Consider the following 20,871-nt stretch of genomic DNA (forward strand, 5'->3'; position numbering starts at 1 on the left):
CTCTGGGACCTGAAAGGCTTGTTAAACTGACTGTTCAGTGAGTCTCCAGCACCGAGACCTGTCTCTGGTTCCCCCCAGTACTGAGGTTACAGGTGCTCTCCATTATGCCTAGTCCTTTCTGGGGGCGGGGTTGCTAGGACTGACCTTCTGCTTGCAAGGCAAGCAATTTACCGACTGAGCTTTCTTTTCCACATTTCCTATTTTGGTGATACTTTGTTACTTACCCATATACCTATGATATCAGATTTATCCTAAGGATAAATATGACTTTATATTTTTGGAAGTGGCCTACATCATACGGATTATCACGAACCAGTAGGATCATCATGACCCCAGTACTGTCTATTTCGATACCCAGGGGGGATGTCTGTCTCTCCCACACTCACCCCCCACATATCCCCTGTATTCCTTAGTGGGAGGAGCTTGTCTGTCCTCGCTAGCTGCCTATCGAGAACTGGCTCTTTATAGCCATCTGTGCTGGTTAAGTGTAAATGTCCGTTTACCTGCTCATGGCATCCAGGTATATGGTCAGAAGCTATGAGGACGGCGCTCTGATGGTGTTTTTGAACAGGATGAACATTTGTGTTACTGAATTTTAAGTAAAGTCCTTTTGAACATGTGCGGGCTTCATCCAATCAGATGGAGACTGGAATAGATCAGAAGACTGATCTTCTTTGAGTAAGAGAAATTCTGCCAACAGCCAGACTCTGGGAGTGACCTGCAAATTTCTGGACCAGCTGGCTTTTGTGACACCAGATGCCTGAATGCAGTGGTTCTTAACCTGGGGGTCTCAACTCTGAGTGGTCTAAGACCACGAAAGAACACAGATATCTACATTACGATTCATAATAGCCAAATTACTGTTTTGTTACAGTAGTAAGGAAAATGAATTTACGGTTGGGGGGTCACCCCAACATGAGGAGCTGTATTAAAGGGTCACAGCACGAGGAAGGCTGAGAACCACTGTAATAAAAGAATCCACCTTGGTCATTTAGTCACTGCTCGTTAGCTCTGATTCTCTGAAACAAATATGGTCCCAGGCAAAGTCTGCTGACTGCTGACCAAACTGCAGCTGTATGTGTCCTCCCAGGTCTTCAGTATTCACCCAGGTCCTCTGTTCCCTGCTTTATAACTTCCCCAGAACCCCATCTGCCTAGTCTCTCCTTTCTTCACCTGCTGTTTACCTATTCGCAGTCCCTTCCCTTCCCCGTCTGTCCAGGATAAGCTGCCTAGTGCTGCTTGGGTCTTAAGCGCGTCCCTACCCTTGTCTTTCCTCTGACCCAACCACGCAACTCTAACCAAATCACACATCTTCCTAGCCAGACCCTGTTGTTTCTCTGCCACCGGACACTCTATGTTAATGATGGCTAACCGTAGCTGGCCCCCACGTCACTCAAAATACTTTCCAAAAAGTTTTTCTTGGGAGAAAAATTCTCTTGTCATCATGCAGCTTGTATTTTATAAAGCAGGAGGAAATCGAGATGGGGGTGGGGGTGGGGTTGACAAAAACAGATTTGCTGGGTCCATGGGGTGAATGTTGAAAGGACTGAAAACCAGATTTCCAAAGGGATGAGAAAGAATTCAGGTGTGTGGAAGGCAGCCTCCAATAGCTTCAGGGGAAGGTACCCTTGGAGCCAAAGCTTCTAAGGGAAAGACCCCCACAGGTATCTAGAGGTAAAAATCATTTTTAAGTTGAGGTAACAAGGGTATTTAGTTATCTTAGTCCGTTGGGGTGACTAAAACAAAATACCATAGACTTTAACCAATTCATATGTATTTCTACGATTCTGGAGGCTGAAAATCCAAGATCAAGCAACTTCTCGCAGCAGGTGGTCTTTAGTCGTCATTGGGATTTTCCCTTGCTTCCAGGGACTAATCACCTTTCAAAGGTTCTGTCTCCCAAAAGGATCAGTTTACACTTTGGGAACTAGGATTTTAAGACTTGAATAGAGGCACAAACTTTCAGACCCCTGCACACCCTAGGGCAGGAGCCTCTACTGTGCTTCTGGAAGACCAGTGTGACAGGTGCTGTCCCTGTGTCCTTGAGGCACAGCCTTTACGTGAGTCCCCATCTCCAACCAGGCTCTGGTCTTTTCTTATCCCTAGGAGCAAGGTGATTCATTAAGTGGTTTCTCTGTGTCTTCCGGTCTTCTCTCCATCTATTGCCTACACTTAGGTTATCAAAAACCCAGGTTTAACTCAGGGGGCATCCAATCCTCCCCCCACCTATCAATATTTCCAAGTAGCTGGGTTTAGCCCTCACTTCCCTGCCTCTTGCTCTCTGCTCCAATCTCTTCTTTGGCATCCTGGGTGCATGGCTGGAGAACCTGTCTGACACTCCCGACTGCATAGATTTCCCTCTGATTCTTGTGCCTGTGTGAATGACGCTCCCTCTCTGGGAACAAAACCCTAGCTGCCTCTCCACTCAGTGCCACTTCCTCATCCTAAGGACGATTCTAAGCACGGATGGGGAACACGCTTTTCAAAGCTGCCAGCATCTATCACTTCGGTGCACAGGAGCTACATAAATACTGCTTGGCCAAATGAATGGATGAACAAGTTGTAAGCCACAGAGGTGAAGAAGAGATGGGGAGGAGATACATGTCTGAAACTACATGTAACCTCCTCTAAAGAATTTCTTGCGGAAGCCAGCCAGTAACCATTTGTGTTGTTCCGTCACTGTGGGTTAGAATGAGTTTTCGGGTCCACTGGATTACCCGGGTCCCTCTGTAGTCAATCTCATCTCAAGGAGAGACTATTCTGATGTCATTCGAACTCTTTGGTGTACAGGATATGAGATCAGCTCCCAAACAAAACAACCTCAATGGTTTTAGAGACAAGGAGAACAGAACGAGATCCATTTCCTACCCATGATGACAAGAGAAAAAAAATGTAAGAGGGCATGAGAACGTAATTATTATTATTATTATACGGGCAGGAAAAAGCAGAATCAAGATGAAACGTGACCAGATGCAATCAGTGGATAAGAATGGGGAAGTGGCAGTCATTTTCTTCTACATTTCTTAAAGAAAATTATGTCCGGAAGAACACAAGTCAGTTTTCTGTCTGCATATTATTTCTTAATGCTTCTGCCGTGAATGGGAAGCACAGCCTTCTTTGTATCTGCCACATCCAAAGCTTCTTCTGGATTATTCATCAGAGTCCACCCCCTCTTAGCAGACTCTCCAGCAGCTCCATCTGATACCTTCTTTTGTCTCCTGCCCACCCCTGCTTAACTTAAACACACTGGTAGAATGAGAAATGGGCTTCAGCCGCTGCAGGTGTTTAAGGTCTAGGAGAAGAGAAAGGCCTAGACTCAGACCCTCGAAGCTGTGATTTAAATCAGAGCACATTTGGGCCTAGGGGGGTGAGGGTGGGGGGATGGGAGAGGAGCCAAGTGTGGGCCGTGCGCTGAGCGGGAACACTGGTGTTAGGTGTGGGCTGCTGGGAACGTCCCAGGCGCAGATTGCCTCATGTTACAGACTAGGAATCCAGCTGTCTGGAGGTGGGTGGTGCACATTGCTTCAAAACCGTCAGCAGGATGCGCACATTGGACAAGAAACCTCTAAACAATGTCACGGGGAGCACAGAGTACTGGAATGTCGATCCGCAGCTACATAGGTGAGGCATTTCCCAAATTATCTTAAATATCGATGATGCGACAAAATGCCTACTTTTACAAAACACATCAAATACATAGAAAACTAACTTTCTCATATGGAAACAAGGACTGAGGAGAGCTGAAATCCCTGACAAGGACAGAGAGTGTGAACTCTCATACTGTGTGTGAGGCCTAGGACAATACCCATTTGGTAGAAGGACACCTCCAAAGGCTCTGGAGATGTTAAGGGCGTGGCCAAGCACATGAAGATGAATGGCGAGGAAGAAGTGTGTCAGCAGGGCAGAGAAGCCACCTCCACGGGTCCATCAGCTTGCTCTCTTGAAGCTTCCTCAAGCCTTCCTCATCTCTGAGAGTACATTTTTAAGGGCACTTTCTGCAAACTCTACAAGGGGAGAAATTCAGTATTTCCTTTCTGCCTTCCAGGGAGCTCAGTGGGTGCTTGATGCTCTGGATAGAAGGAAACGGACGATCAGTGACTGGCCCACACAGGCCCAGTCCATCCTGCCATCGCCTGGGCAAGAACCAATCCCTGACACTATTGATGATACTTTCTTAGGCTTGAAGACAGGAACCTTGCATAACTGTTCTCTGAGAGGCTCCACCCTGTAGCTCATGGAAACATGCAGGACGCAGAGAGCCACAGCCAACTAGGAGACAGCTCCGAAAGTCTTGAGGAAGAGTTGGGGGAAGGATTGGTGGGCCCGAAGAAAATGACGACTCCACAGGAAGACCAAGAGAATCAACTGACCTGGACCTTTGGGGACTCCCAGAGACTGGACCATCAACCACAGAGTGAGCATGGGCTGGACCTAGATCCCTGCTCTCCAACTTCCCTACATATGTAGCAGAGGTGCAGCTTGGCCTTCATGCGGGTCCCCCAACAACTGGAATGGAGGGGCTGTCCCTGACTCTGTAGCCTGCCTGTGGATCCTGGTCCCCTAATTGGGCTGCCTTGTCTGGCCTCAGTGGGAGAGGGAGCACCCAGTCCCACAGTGACGTGATGTGCCAAGAGCAGTGGTGATACCCTGAGAGGAGAAGGGGAAGGGGAATGGTGGGAGATCTTCCCAGGGGAGACTGGGAGGAGAAAGGAGGGATGATATGGGATACAAAGTGAATAATGATAAATAAACAAATGATTAAACAAACAAATATCTAGTGCCCTGGAAGGAGTTTCTGCCTTCTGGACTACTTTCTGCTCAGGTGATGCTCTCTGCTCTGAGGCAGGCATGTGCTGTCCCCGCTGGGATGGAAGGAGGCTTCTGGTTGGGAGTGTCAGGGTTCCTGAGTCAGGGCAAAACTGTCCTAACCTAGGTAACAAAGGGACAGACAATGAGAGCCTGGACGGGGCTGTGACCTGCACACACGGCTGGGGCCTGCTTGAGTCTTTGAATGATCGGTTCTCATGACCATGGAAATGGCCTGATCCCTTAGTTCCAGGGGTGTGGAGAGTCGCAGCAGCTTCCTCTGGTAGTCGTTTTTCAAATTAAATTTTGTAGTATTTTTTAATTTGAGCTATAAAGGTAAAATTTACACCGATTTAATTCTCTCTCTTTCTCTCTCTCTCTCTTTCTCTCTTTCTCTCTCTCTCTCTCTCTCTCTCTCTCTCTCTCTCTCTCTCTCTCTCTCTCTCTCTCTCCCTCCCTCCCTCCCTCCCTCCCTCCCTCCCTCCCTCTCTTTCCTTCGACCCTTGTCTTAGGGGTAAGTTGAGTTGTAAAGAACAATGAAACACATCCACTCAGACATCCATAATAAGTTTCTTATGTAACCAATAGCCGCCTTCTTCACAGGAAGAGTTAGTGATGAAATATGCCCAACTCTTGGAAGCCAGAGCATTGTTATCCAGAGAGTCTTGCTTTCCCTCTTTACTTCTGTATAATGTGGCTAAGGATACCTGTTGAGTCTCAGCCCTGGGCCAGCCACAAGGAATTTAAGGAATCCTGTGTCTCAGTTTGTCTTCAACAGAGCAATGATATACCCAGCTATCAGGTTGATTGAATGCGAATTTATCAGTCTGAGGTCTGAGAAGCGCTTAAAGGGCCAGCACAAGGCTGCTTGCTATGAGGGCCGCCTTGCTTCCAGGATAAGTGTGTAGAGCTAGATTCTGGTCACCAGTGTGTTTTCAGAGCGAGAGGGTCTTAGAGCAGTTGTCCTCCATACTATGCAAGGTGTGTGGAGTTGGAGATCTGCAGCATCATTGATGCCTGCAGAGATTGTCAAGCCAGATGAAAAACAGAATAGAGAGTTCTGGGGAATGTGTGTCTGCACTTTCTCCTTCTGTACATCCTCTCTTCACGTCTCTCTTTCCTATTAGTGTGAGTCACAACATTCAGGATGGAGTGGGAGAAGATCTGAGGGCCTCTGGGAACGAGGGGCAGGGAGGGCTGCTAACTCACCCAGCCCCTCAATCCTCTCCAGTTAAGTGGAGTGATGGGGGGGCTGGGGGGCTACAGCCACACCCTCCTCCTGCCAGTGATTGCTCCTACAAGAAATGCAAGCACACAGTGGCCTGACACCCATCTTCCAGATCACCCTCTGCATCTGTGTTTGCACCCATGACAAACCTCCTTTGTGCAATGCTCAATGGGGTACCAGGCTCTGACAGTGCCTACAAGATGCTTTTGCATCACAAGAACAAGACAAGTCCCTTTTTACAGTTTGGTGCAGGGCCATGCCAGTCCTCAGATGACAATGTTGGGGACAGAGGTGGCAAGCTGCCATTGTTTCATTTTATCCTTTCTCAATGAATCGAAAATTCCTGGGACCTCTTTGAACTGGGTCTTAGGTCTTTGTCCCTCTTAAAAATGTGCCTCAGAGAAGGGGGTTGGGGATTGTGATGTGGGTCACCAGGAGGAGGGTAGTGAGCTGGATGTAGAGTGAATAAGTAAAAATAAAGAAATATAGAATAGAAAAGGAAATCTGCCTCAGAGACATCCTTTCCATTTTAAGTCAGGAACGACTTTAAAGGTCTGAATTTTAGCTTTCTTCTCTTGTAACCTAAGGGATAAGCAAGGCTCTCTACAGAGTACATTTTCGAGTTTCAAATTTCTTTTTTTCCAAATCAATCGCATCTTGGAAAGACATTATTACTTTCTACCATATAAATACTGTCACCCAAAGTTTTCTTCTGTCCACCATAAAATATTGCTTATATTAATATTTTAAAAAGCAGGATATTTGAAGTATAAGTACTACCTTGCATATTAATTCACTTAGAGTTCTTACAAAGGCAAAATACAGAAGCATATAAAAGTTGATAAATACGATATCGGTATTGAACCAGCAAGGAACAGAAGCCCATTGAAACATGAAAAAGTTTTGCACATGTCACAAGGAAGTGCATGGCCCAGTTGAAATGACAGTCAACGTCTGATCACTACTCCGGGTTTTCGGATAGGACCACTAAAAGCCACACAGGAAAAATTAGAAACACTTAAGCATGCAAACACTTCAAACTCTAATATTTAAAAACAAATATTTTCCCCAGAAAGGAGAGCCAAGAAGCAGTTAAAGACTCGAAACAACTATTCTCTATTCTGTTTGTTTCCGGGTTGGGGATGAAGCTCGCACCTTGGTGCATGCCAGACAGACATGGTCGATGAAAATAGCCCTAGTCCTAGGGATAGACTTTGAAAAAACAAAACAAAGCAAAGCAAGACAAAACAACTCCCCCGCCCCCACACCCAAAGAACATTCCTTATCTATATTCGAATTTTGTATAATCAATCTAAATTTACATAAGTGAACTTATCTCTATAGTGGGAATAAATTACTGGAATTGAAGCAATTTAGATCCTGATCATTTTACGAGTGGTAATTTATGTGAGGTAGTTTTCTTTGCAATGCTTAATGATTCATATTCTGTCACTTATTCTGGGTCTTTAAGGAACAAAGTTTTTTTTTTTGCTTTATGATATTAAAACTTTTAAAAATCACGGGTATATGTGTGTGAGTGTGAGTTTGTGTGTGTGAATGAAGGTTTCTGTAGAGGCTAGGACAAGCTGCCAGTCTCCCTGGAACTGGAGTGATAGGCCCTTGTGAGAAGCTTGGCGTGTAAGGAATTTAACATGAGTCCTTTGAAAGAGCAGTACTTGCTCTTAACCACTGGGCTATCTCTCCAGCCTCCAATGTTAAGTATTTAATGAAAGATGAGTTCTGCAATATTTTAATTCTGCACAGAGATGCAGAGGAAATTCTAGGATGTTTACAGCACTATTTAGTTTAACTGTGAAACACTTTGTATTAAGTAAGTACCAGACATAAGAGTCTATCATATATCCTGTTAAGCCAATGATATAATACTTCCAAAGATTATTCTACAATACAAATACTTCCAAAGACTGAATAAAACAGTACTAAACTCTTTTCTTAAAATTATATATATAAAACTTTTGGGGGGGTAGGAAGCCAGAAAAGGGGAAATTATTTGAAATGTAAATAAAAAATATATCGAATAAAAAATTATATATATTATATTATATATAACTATACACTTACACAAGTAAAACACACACACATACACACACACACACACATATATATATGCCCACTTTCCCCAGTTCCTCTGAATGAGAGAGTATTTGGAGACAGGGTCTTAGAAGCAATTACTAAGCTATAATGAGATCAACTACAGTATGACCAGTGTCCCCATAAAGGTGATGAGCACATGGGTGCCAATGGCTGGACACTGGCCTTGGGAGGACACAATGCAGGTGACAATCTGTAAACCAGGGAGATATGCCTCAGAGAAGACAAAATGCCAAGGTCTGGACTTCAGCTTCCAGAACGGTGATCATGCACTCTGCTGTCTGAGCCCCAGTCTGAGGACTTGGTCAAGGCAGCTCTAGCAAACCAACACACTTCACTAACCCAGCCCTTGCTTTCTCCCTCCGACCTCTGTGCCTTTGTTCCCCAGATGTGGTTTCTTCTTGATCTGCTAGTACTGCAAGAGCAAGAACATCTGGAAGGAGATCTCAGCATAAATATGTTTTGTACAAATATGCCTTCCAGTGTGTATCTCTTTCTAGTCTGCACAGGAAACTCATCCTGGTTCCCCTAATCTTATAGTTGGAGTCTCCAGAGCTTCCATATCCTAGGGATGGACCCCCTGCCTTGGCTTACAAACCCTCCCTCTCACATACGGGTAACACCATGTTAGAACTATTTCCATTGTTGACTTCTTCACAAAAGCCTGTGGATACCACGAAAGGTCAGGCTCATACCGGTGATCTTGAATTTGACACCTAGGATCTAGTCAATAATAGACCTATTTGTTGAGTAAGAAACACAGTGGCAAAAACAAACAAACAAACAAACAAAAAAACAAAACCAACATAAAACCTGTGGGAAGAAATGGGTGTTTATTCATGAGTTTATTATCAGGGAAGAAGCAGAAAGGGTAGAAGCAGACCCTTTCCAAGCAGAGAGGGCAGTATCCTGACACAGACTTGGTTCGACAAATGCTCACTTGAGGGAAGGAATCATGAGGCAATTGTTAGTGCCTGGCTTAAAAACAATGCCCTCCTCATGAAGTTCAAGAACCAAAAACTCAAATAATATTTTATATGCTGCTGAAAAAAAAAAGTCCACAGTCTGAAGTGCAAACATAACTACTCATCAACAAACAGAAACATGAGGAAATGGGGAGCAGGCAACCAGACATGAACTAACATGGACTGACTTTTCAAGGACAGCCAAAGTCCAGGAGCTAACGTTAGTGGTCTTGAAGAACCGGCCTGCCTCTATCTTAGGCTTAAAAAGCCATTTTATAGTAAAGAAAAATTAAGTTCATTCCTGTTGATTGATGGTTAAACCTCTGTTTCTCAAAAATTGAGCTATGTCCCACCTGTAACCTCAACTACCAATGGTTCTGTACTGCCTGTTCCAGGAATGTCAATCATGTCTTTGTTTCAAAAAGTTGGTTATAACCTTCTTGGAACCCTACCTTGGTTTCAAAAGGCCACATGACTTCCTGGGACTACCTTGTTATGATTGCCTGTTGTTATGGTTACCTTGTCATATCTGATTTGCAAACATATCTTTGCTTCCAGAGGTTGTTAGGACTAACTTGGTATTGATATCACTTATTTTCACCCAGATCCCCTGTCTTAGTCAGGGTTTCAATTCCTGCACAAAACATCAGGATAAAGACGCTAGTTGGGGAGGAAAGGGTCTATTCAGCTTATACATCCACATTGCTGTTCATCACCAAAGGAGGTTAGGACTAGAACTCACAAAGGGCAGGAACCTGGAGGCAGATGCTGATGCAGAGGCTATAGAGGGGGCGCTGTTTACCGGCTTGCTTCCCCTGTCTTGCTCAGCTTGCTTCCTTATAGAACCCAGGACTACCAGCTCAGGGATGGCACCACCCACAATGGGCTGGGCCCTTCCCTACCGATCACTAATTGAGAAAATGCCTTACAGCTGGATCTCATGGAGGCATTTCCTCAAGGGAAGCTCCTTTCTCTGTGATAACTCCAGCTTGTGTCAAGTTGACACACAAAACCATCCAGTACATCCCCTATTTCAAATCCCTCTACCCCTGAGTTATAGAAGCCTTGTCTTCTTCACATCCAATGCCGATCTCTCAGACTCTGATTTAGGAGGAAGACAGGAATAAAAATGCTTACTTTAATTTGGCCATGATGATTTGAGTCAGTGGTCTTCCTCCTCCCATCTTTGGGATTTACAGGTTGCAGGAGGAGGAAAAGTGGCAGCAGACACAGGGCAGGAGAGCCCTGTGGCTTATGAGGAGAGGCCAAGTGACAGGTGACTGGAGACAGCTTCTGCTTCTTACATTGTACTACCCCAACCTTACACGCTTGTCCTCTAGGGAAAAAAAAAATGAAACTAGCTAATGTAAGAACCATAGTCAGTAGGAACCCAAATATTTAGTCACCAACAAGGGGAGAGAAGAGACCCTCCAAACTCAAACATTGAAAGAGACCCTAGAAAATCACAATTTGGCAAGTTTGCAACATTGGAGCAATAAAAAAACTGTGTAACATCCAGCCGTAATAAACCCAAAAGTAATAAAAAGCTGAGCTTTTATGAAGGAAAAAAAAGGCACACCAAATTTGATTGCTTTTCAGATGGAATTACAAGATGGCTGTTTTAAGGGAGAGGAGCAGATGTGATATAGTTGAATTTTATTAGAGCGTTTGGAAGAACGTTGTGCACAATTTCCTTCATAAAACAGAGTGACTTTGGTGCGCACACAGACCGAGGGCACAATAAATGACTGGGAAACAACAGGACGACCAGTCTCCCTGGAAGGAAGGTCCTACAGAGGTAATGGAGTTCCCGTTGTTTGGGGTGGACAAAACAGCTTTTCTTAATGATCTGTGGAGAAACAGTAAGGGTAGCAGACAGGAAGCGTGAAGATTTATTAGACAGGGAGTAGAAACTTCTTAAAAAAATACCATGCTTGGAGAAAAATGAGACCTAACTGACCAGGAGAGTAAATATATTTGGAAGGATATTAAAAAAAAAGTACACGTAAGGAAATTAAATGAAATGAATAACTAAAAAGGACCCAGGAGAAGCAGTTTTCTGTGAACTCGAACTAGAGGAGGTCTTAATAATTTGTTCCACATGCTGACGAAGACGCAGTATATACTCGGCCCCCAGTAGGCTTTTGGGATCAGAGGGGCAAGTTTTATTCATCTTTGGGTCTAATCATCATGCATTTTAATAGGGTTGGCAACACAACTTTCAGAGTTTAAACGAACCATCCCCAGGGTAGAGACAAGTGGTCTACAGTCCCTCTGAGATGCCGTCTTGCTTTGAGTCTGGTTCTGCCGCACTGATTTCTGGGTAAATGGGCCCACTTTGGTGCGGACACGGCAGACTTGAACATCAGTGTAGAGATCTGCTGCTGTTACTACTACAGAAGTCTCTCCTCAATGTTAAATCTAAAATCACTTAAATAAATGGTCCTAGTTTTGCAGGTTCTGAAGAAAGATGGCTTCTTCCAGAGTTGACCACTCATAGGTTCATGGATTTGGTATCAAGTTGTAGTCCTTCTTACTGAAGTGACGGTGCAGTGGCCTGGGGCCAATTCCAAGTGAACTTATTCCAGTAGCTTCACATTTCAGTGCCCCAAATCCTTGTCTTAAGAGGGATAACGTTAGCGTCTACCTCATAGGACTATGAGTTAATATTATGTAAAGCTCACAGTGAGCTTTCTATAAATACTTGCTATCCAAAATAGATTCCCTGTGAGTAGCCAACAAATTTGAGGGATAAATTTCAGAGAAAAAAAATTATATATAGCCCGAGTTGCTCATCAATGACTGTGCACTCAAAACTGAAAAAAAAAATTCATTTCATTCAGATTACATAATCAAAGGATGTGCCTTCAAAGCAGAACATGAAGTCTAAACATCTGAGGTAGGGAGACGATTCCGATCCTGATCTATCTCCTCAGCTGTGTGCTTCTGTGCACAGTGGTTCTGTGGTTATTCCACAGTACCACAGATGTGTCCCCCCCCTCCCCCAGAAATCCCCATGATCTGTGGAAGACCTCAGACCTCCGGTCCTTCTCCTAGTCTTAGACCTTGCTCATCTCCACAGGCATGAGTTACCAGCCTCTGTCCTGTCTTTCTTCCAGATCCATCTTCATAGCTTCATGCCACATAAGCCAACTTGGGTACAGTTCTTGGTGGCATTCCACTCAACCCCAGGAGGAGAGGGAACTGCTCTCCACCTTGTCCTCTCTAATCTGCTTCCCCCGCTGTCACAATCATCTTTTTGCAGAGCTGGCTGCATAAATTTTCTTGGTTTAACGCCCTGGCCCGCCCCCTCCCCCATGTTTCCTGTGCCCTTTGAAACAGGCCATGTCACAAGCATTCACCTTTGAAGACTGGACCCCTTCTGAACTCAACAGCCCCCCACTTTTCCACTCTGTCCTGAAGCGCTACAGGCTCTCAGCAGCACCTCTGTCCGGATGTTTGTGTTTTAAGACACGTGCCCCTCTTCCTTACTTCTTGCCTAGGACCCCAAGTAGCTAGATATCTAGAAGGAAGCCTTCCTGGTCCTCTCTCTGCTTTTCCTTCTGCTTCATTAATTTCTCTCTCCTGGATGTTAGCGTACTCCGATGGAATCGTCTACACATCTATGAACCGTTGGGAGGGGTGAGGTGCTCCTTCTCTCTGTTGATGGCCTGGTGAGTAACACAGGCCCTTGGGTCTACACTGAATGAATTGACCTAGACTACTTACACTTGGAGGGACTGCATCTACTCTTAAGGCAAACCTGGGTATGTGATATAAAAATTAGACTGGTTTTGTGATCAGCACATAAGAGACGAAAACAGCCTATAAAAGGAATGAATTGGAAACGTTACATATACCTTGCCACCAGAAGCTGAGGGACTGTTGTCGGGCAAAGGACAACCTGGTGGCTTGTGGAGCTTAAATTCTACTTCTGTAGTTCATCTGGCCTGGAGACTGTTGGCTTAGATCAATAAGACATCACAGAAATTAAAGGAAGGACTTGTATTAAATAAAAATAAACAGCACAGGATGAAGAAACAGAACCAAACCGACTCTCGCCAATGACAAATACATCCACAGCCCACTTTCACATTGTCTGTCTCTTGAATGGGTTCCTGTGACTGGGAGGCTGCAGTCCAAGACCCTCAGTTCTCATGCGGTTGTCATGGTTCTCACGCTCAGCCGGTCGCACGATGCCACCCGTGCCTCTTACTGCCGCCACACTGAGTGGGTTTTGTGCCTTCAGCTTCTGTTCTCAAAGTTCTGAGAACTGAACTCTGTGTGAACTCTGTGTGTGTGGAGAATTGAACTCCGCACACGTGTGTGGTAAGCACTCTACCACTGAGCTTCATCCTCAGCCTTCAGCTCCCAGTGTCAATGAAGCTCACCCCAATCCTTCAGCCTTCCCTTAGGCTTTCCAAGTGAACTCTTGATCATTCTTGAGTACATGTCATAACTCCCACGTCCTCTGGGGCACCTCTCCTGAGATCTCTCTCTTCTCTAAAGCCGAGATCCATGCTCAGTGCCGCCGATGTACTTTGTGATCTGTTTGGTCACAGGTACATTGATAGCTGTGTGATTCTTTCTCACATAAAGGGTCTTCTATGACATGGTACCCTGAGATCTTAGTATAATGCCTGGCCCATGCTAAGAATTCAAACTGTATGTGAGGTTGTTGAATTCACATGGAAGAGAACACTTAGTCAGAGCCTGAAAGGTTAAACTGATCTTTGGTTTGCTTAGACAAGGAGACATCACTAGGAGGAACTAAAATGATCATAACTGTGCAGAGATCAGCAGCTTTATAGTAATCAGTAACTACAAAGATACTAACTTTTAGGTAAATAAACAGAACAATTACAGAAAATAATATCTGGTGATCTTAGGGTATAGGTATGAGTCACATGGTATTTGTAGATCATCTTCTTAAATGTTCACTGAAGCATTGTAAAAAGCAAAAGCAACCTTTTAGAAGTGGCATTTTGCATCAAGTATTTAAACCCTACCTTCACTGTGAGTTTATTCAGAGTAATTGTACAATAAAGAAAGGCACTTGGCTTCAGGTCACTATGCATATATAGCTAAATTATGCAATTAGATGACATGTAATTAACCAGAATAGCAACACAGGCAATCTGAGGGGGACAGTTAGGGTCTGAATGACTCATAAAGACATCCCGTAGTTAAGTGCTAAGCCAACCACAAGGACACTGAATTGCAGGTGACCCACAGTCTAACTAGTCTCTGGGGTGACTAAAGAGATAACGCAATAAGGTCTCAGAGCTGGGGCACTGTCTATGTAAATTCTGCCCAAGGAGTAGCTGAAGTGCATCTTGATTCTAATTATCCATATATCTTCCGACAAGACCAGAAGCCTCTTCAAATGCAGCACAGCCAACACTTCGGCTGACCCCGAGCCAAGAACAAGAGCAAAACATCAGTAAAGCTTATTTTAAATCTATCCAAAGAAGGTGACGACTCTAGGCAGTACAGCGGGTTGGATCTTGGTTAAGTGCCTGCTGTCCAAATTAGTGATCTTCCTTTTCCTTCAAGGATAATACCTGAGAATCGGGAGGAGCAACAGCTCAGGGATGCCGGGTCGTTTGTAAGGCCTGATGTTTGGAGTCATGGTTTTGTTTTGTTTTTTTTGGGGGGGGGTGTCACTGATTTGTTTGCTCATGTACGACATGGACTCACTCCACCTTCGAAAGGATCCCAGATATGGATAAGAAAATATCCTTTAAGAACTGCTCATGTTGTAACTCCTCCCATGGGTATTTTGTTCCCCCTCCTAAGAAGGACCAAAGTATCCACACTTAGGTCTTCCTTCTTCTTGCACTTCATGTGGTCTGTGAATTGGCTACTCAGAGAAACCCTGTCTAGAACACCCTCACCCCTGAAAAAGAAAGGAAATAAAGAAAAAGAAAAGAAAGGAAGGAAGGAAAGAAAGAAAGAAAAAAAGAAAAAAAGCATGGGAGAGACCACTAATACCTAGACAGAAAGCTACCTTTGGAATCGTCCCCAACCAAACAATTCTGGGAATGCAAACAATAGCTCTAACCAAGGTACTAGGGAAGATCCCCAGTTATTGGAGAAGAAACTTAGATTCAATACCAAGTATCTTCTGATGATTTAAAGGGACCACTAGAGGATTCTGCTTCCTCAGAAAACACTCTTACTCCTTTTGAGTATTCCTAATGAGTTCTAATAAATTGTTAGTTTTTGAAAGTGTTGCTTGTGTTACGATACAAATTCTTACTTTGTCCTGGCTTATTGAATCAGGCTCTTCAAAGTCTAAGGAATTGTATTTTAAGCACCTTGGCATATTCTTAGGATTTCCCGGTACACAGAAAACCTTCAAGCTTTATATAAGTGTTTAAATGAAATAAATTATTATGATATATATATATATATAAAAAGAACTGCTCAGTTACAATGTTTTCCCTCCCTTTTACGCTCCTCTCCTTTTAGCCAGGTAGCCTTTCTTCTGCTGTGCACCCACAGTTTTATATGTCTGCCGAGAATTCTAGGACCTGCAAATGAGAGAACTCATGACATGGTCCATCGGCGCCTGGTTTTGCCTCTCCCATTGCTTAGGGTGACAGAAAACTGCATTGTGTCTGTGTGCCAGCCACATTTCCTTTATCCATGCATCTGTTGACAGGTACCTTGGCTGATTCTATAACGCAGTCATTGGGATCAGTGCTGAAGCAAACAAGTATGGAAAAGATCCTTTCTGTCTTAAAATATTGAGAAGGAAAAAAAACACCCAATTTCTTCTTTTAATTACATATTGATTCCTTACTCCCTTACTTAGGTTTGCTGGAAGTGCCAAGGTTACAGAAGACCCTATGTGCCTTTAAATAGCTTCCAGTCGTCGGCCAGGGGGATTAAACTGTTTCTCATTCTTTATTCCCTTCTTCAACATGGCTTCAGTGTACATGGTTTACTCTGATGCTTTAGGTAATAGTTATTTCATACACTGTAAACCATAAATACATATACATGTGTTTTTCTCCTATCTCCTGTTTCAATCGCCATTTTTAAATTTTTTTTTTTTTCTGGCAATGTGAGAAACCTTGGTTGAAAATTCCTTAAGGGTATCTGCAAGCCTTCTGAGAGGATGGGCCACAAAAAAAAATATTTAAATATACCAGCTCATCATCTGAGAAATTAAAGACGGGCTTCAGGTGCTCTGAATATTGAACAAAAGGGTACTTATTAATATGTTACCTGGCAGCAGAATACAAATTATTCTTTTTTCCTTTCTATTTCCTATAACGAGGATGTGTGATCTGTTTATAAGGAAGAGAAAGGTATTTTAGTCATAAAAGATGGAAAATCCTTGTTCTGGGTTGTAGCCAAACTCTGGCTACAATGGGTAGGTTGATCTCTCCTCTCACTTTTGAATTCTTAAAGAGACTGTCAGCCTGAACTCCAAAAAGGCCCACCCAGGGCTCTGCAGACAGCCAAGTCTATTATAACTGGTGAGCACCTCATATGTGAGGAAGCCCCCGGAGTGGGGCTTGTTTGTCCTGCCTGGTGCTGGAATTCAGTGTGTAACATGGGTGTAGCCATACTGCCTGTATGAGATTAGTATTCAGAGAGGAGGGGAGGAGCAGGAGTTTTGGAAGAGAGAATGAAAAGCTGCAGGCACACAGACTTCTGAGACTTATTATGACAAAGAAGTTAATGCTATCATTTCAGTGAATAGTTAAGGAGGCGGGAGACATAAAGATGAGGCAGCGGATACAGTAACCAATAACTTTATTCACCAATTACTGTTGGACAGGATGCCTCTTAGGAGAAAAGGCGCTTGGATGATCGTTCCAGCAATAAGTCCACCCTACTCGTCATTTTTCATATACGGCGCCTTAGGGATCCTATTGCTGTGATAAAACACTATGGCCAAAAGCAACTCCAGGATGAAAGGATTTTCATCCAATTACAGGTGTGGTCCAGCGTGAAAGGAGTCAGGGCAGGAGATGAAGCAGAGACCATGAAGGAATCCTGCTTGTTGGCTCGCTGCTCATGACTTGCTCTGCTTGCTTTCCTAGACAGCCCTGACCCACCTTCCCAGACTGCACTGCCCGTAGTGGGCGGGGCCCTTCCACAGCAATCGTTAATCAAGGGAAACCTTCCATCGTCTTGTCTACAGGCTGGTCTTATGGAGGCATTTTCCCAGCTGAAGCTCCGTCCTCTCAGAGGACTCTAGCTTGTGTCAAGGTGACACAAATCTAGCCAGCCCACAAGAAAAATTTAGGCATCTAAGTATTTAAAATGAAAAAAAAAAAAAGGTCAACAGACTCATTACTGAAGATACTTAAATGCAGACAGTAAGAAAGCAGTTCTAACAAACGGGGCGTGGTCTCAGGCAGCGTCTGAGAGTGGTGCCCACTGGTGTCGTGACACAGTACGGTGGCCACTCTAGGTTTGCTTCAGACATTAACTTCTTGTGCAGACTGTAATTTTGCAGATCCACACAGTCTTAACTTGTGGGATATATTGTCCTTTGGGACTAGGGGAAAAAGGACTGTGATGGGTTAGGGATCCTCATAAAATAATAGCTTTTAGAAATTTGAAGCCATTACATTTATTTATTTGTTTATTTTGTTCATATGCACATGTGTGCTGGGGGGGGGGTACTGGGGGAAGCACACGTCCTGGTGTGTGTGCGTGTGTAGGTCAAAGGACAGCTCATAGGAGTGATTTGCCTCTTTCTACCAAGTGGGGTTCTGGGGGTGGAGTGCAGGTCATCAATGGCTTGGTGGCAAGTGCCTTAACTTACCCTGCTGAGCCATTTTGCCGGCTCTAGTGTTTTTTGAGCACCTACTTTGTGTCAGAGAGCTGTCCGTCCACCTATGCAGTTGTTAGTTCTCAGAATAAGTACATAAGGCAGACACTCTCATGATCTCGAAGATGAGCAAAATCAGCCTTGGAAAGGTTGTGTTCAGCAGTTTTGAAACACATGTAGTTAGAAAGGCGTGGGGCTGGGCTCATCTCAAAGGCTACAGACGGAGACCTCTCTGCTCCTCCCTTTCCTCTGCAGAAAGGCAGCCACCTGTACCCAGTGTTCTGTTGACACGTAACCTTTTAGTCTGTTCTTTAGTGCCTAGCTCTTCCTCCCACCTCCACTTTCAGTCCCTCATCCTTGCCTGTTTTTGTGACATTTGAGAAATCTTTGTTGAAGATTCCTCCATAATATCTGCAGATCTTCTGAGAACAAATGCTGTACGAATAATATTCAAATAAAAGATTAAAGAGCATGGGAAACTATACTTAAACTTTTGATATTAGGCAGATAATCTCTCTCCCTCTCTGTCTCGTCTCTCTCTCTCTCTCTCTCTCTCTCTCACTCTCCCCCCCCCCCCCACACACACACATCCACAACTTCCAGCCATGACCCTCCCTGGGCTTTTTTTCATTGCTATGGAAAAGTGGTTAAAATATAAGTTACTGTCTTAGTCAGGGTTTCTATTCCTGCACAAACATCATGTCCAAGAAGCACGTTGGGGAGGAAAGGGTTTATTGAGCTTACACTTCCACACTGTTGTTCATCACAAACGGAAGTCAGGACTGGAACTCAAGCAGGTCAGGAAGCAGGAGCTGATGGAAGCAGAGACCATGAAGGGATGTTTCTTACTGGCTTGCTTCCCCTGGCTTGCTCAACTTGCTTTCTTATAGAACCCAGGACTACCAGCCCAGGGATGGCACCACCCACCATGGGCCCTCCCCCCTTGACCACTAATTGAGAAAATGCCCCACAGCTGGATCTCATGAAGGCATTTCCTCAACTGAAGCTCCTTTCTCTGTGATAACTCCAACCTGTGTCAAGTTGACACATAAAACCAGTCAGTACAATTGACCTTGTCAAGTTGACACACAAACACATCACTATTAAGCCTCAACCCTTACTTTCTTGTTCATCCCCAAGATCTAAATAAGTTTAAAAGTCCCAGTCTCTACACATTAAAAGTTCAATCCCTTTAAAATGTCCAATATCCAGCACTCTGTGCCTGCTCCTCCCTAAGTGCTCCTCTTCAGCCGCTCCTCAGTCGCCACCATCATGAAGGAGATCTTGCGAACAGATTGGCGCCAAGTTCTGGGAGGTAATCCGCGACGACGAGTGTGGCATTGATCCCACTGGCACTTACCACGGTGATGGTGACCCCAGATGGAGTGCATCAACATGCACTACAAAGAAGCCACTGGTGGCAAGTATGTGCCCCGTGCCCTGCTCCTGGACTTGGAGCCAGCACCACAGACTCCGTGCATTCAGGGCCCTTTGGGCAGATCTTCAGACCTGATAACTTCGTCTTTGGTCAGAGTGGGGCTGGGAACTGCTGGGCCAAGAAGCACTACACAGAAGGTGCAGAGCTGGTTGGCGCGGTCGGTGTTGGACGTTGTGAGAAAGGAAACAGAACTGTGCCTGCCTGCAGGGCTTCCAGCTGACCCACTCCCTGGGTGGGGGGACTGGGTCTGGGATGGGTACCCTCGTTATCAGTAAGATCCAGGAAGAGTACCCAGACAGAATCATGAACACCTTCAGTGTGGTATCTTTCCCCAAGGTGTTGGACACAGTGGTTGAGCCCTACAATGCCACCCTTTCAGTCCACCAGTTGGTTGAAAACACAGATGAGACCTATGGTATTGATAATGAAGCACTCTATGACATCTGCTTCAGAACCCTAAAGCTGACCGCACCCACTTACGGTGACCTGAACCATCTAGTATCTGCCACCATGAGTGGGGTAACCACTTGCCTGCGGTTCCCTGGCCAGCTAAATGCTGACCTGACCTGCGGTAACTGGCTGTAAATAATGGTGACCTTCCCACACCTGCACTTCTTCATGCTTGGCTTTGCCCCCTTGACCATCCGGGGAAGCCAGCAGTACTGACCCCTGACAGTTCCTGAGCTCACCCAGCAGATGTCTGATGCTAAGAACATGATGGCTGCCTGTGATCCCCGCCACGGGCACTACTTGACTGTGGCTGCCGCATTCAGGGGCCCCATGTCTATGAAGGAGGTGGATGAACAGATGCCTAACATCCAAAACAAGAACAGCAGCTACTTTGTTGAGTGGATCCTCAACAATGTGAAGACAGCTGTCTGTGACATCCCACTTCGGGGCCTAAAAATGTCTGCCACCTTCACCGGCAACAGCACCGCTATCCAGGAGCTGTTCAAACGCATCTCAGAGCAGTTCACAGCCATGTTCTGACGCAAGGCCTTCCTACACTGGCACATGGGTGAGGGCATGGATGAGATGGAGCTCACTGAGGCTGAGAGCAACATGAATGACCTGGTGTCCGAGTACCAGCAGCTACAGCTGAGGAAGAGGAAGAGTTTGAGGAGGAGGCTGAGGAGGAGGTGGCTTAGAGCGGTCTTAGTCACTAAAGCATGGGAACAGTGTGAACTTTTTATTCATTCACAGCCTGTCTTGCTAGCCATGTCTGCTGTGCATTCGTTGTCCTGTGTCTGGACATCACTTGCACAGATACCACCATTAAAGCAATTCATAGTGGAAAAATAAATAAATAAAATAAAATGTCCAATATCTTTTAAAACTCAAAGTCTTTTAAAATTTCGAAGTCTCTTAATTGTGGACTCCACTAAAATACTTTCTTCCTTCAAGAGGGAAAAATATCAGAGCACAGTCACAACCAAAAGCAAAAATCAAACTCCGACAGTCCAAAGTCTGGGAACCAACTTACGATGTTCTGGGCTCCTCCAAGGGCTTGGGTCACCTCTCCAGC

At 44.8% G+C, this 20,871-nt stretch overlaps 1 protein-coding gene and 1 pseudogene across 18 annotated transcripts in view; one reads left to right on the forward strand and one right to left on the reverse strand.

The window, feature by feature from the left end:
* LOC127671263 (tubulin beta chain-like) overlaps nt 1-20,494 on the forward strand; it is a 40,209-nt pseudogene extending 19,715 nt beyond the window's left edge.
* The window catches only part of Anks1b (ankyrin repeat and sterile alpha motif domain containing 1B), a 1,102,934-nt gene that overhangs the window by 109,044 nt on the left and 973,019 nt on the right, over nt 1-20,871 (reverse strand). The window lies entirely within an intron of this gene.

This window comes from Apodemus sylvaticus, chromosome 20 (assembly GCF_947179515.1).
Source record: "Apodemus sylvaticus chromosome 20, mApoSyl1.1, whole genome shotgun sequence".
NCBI classification, from domain to species: Eukaryota; Metazoa; Chordata; class Mammalia; order Rodentia; family Muridae; genus Apodemus; species Apodemus sylvaticus.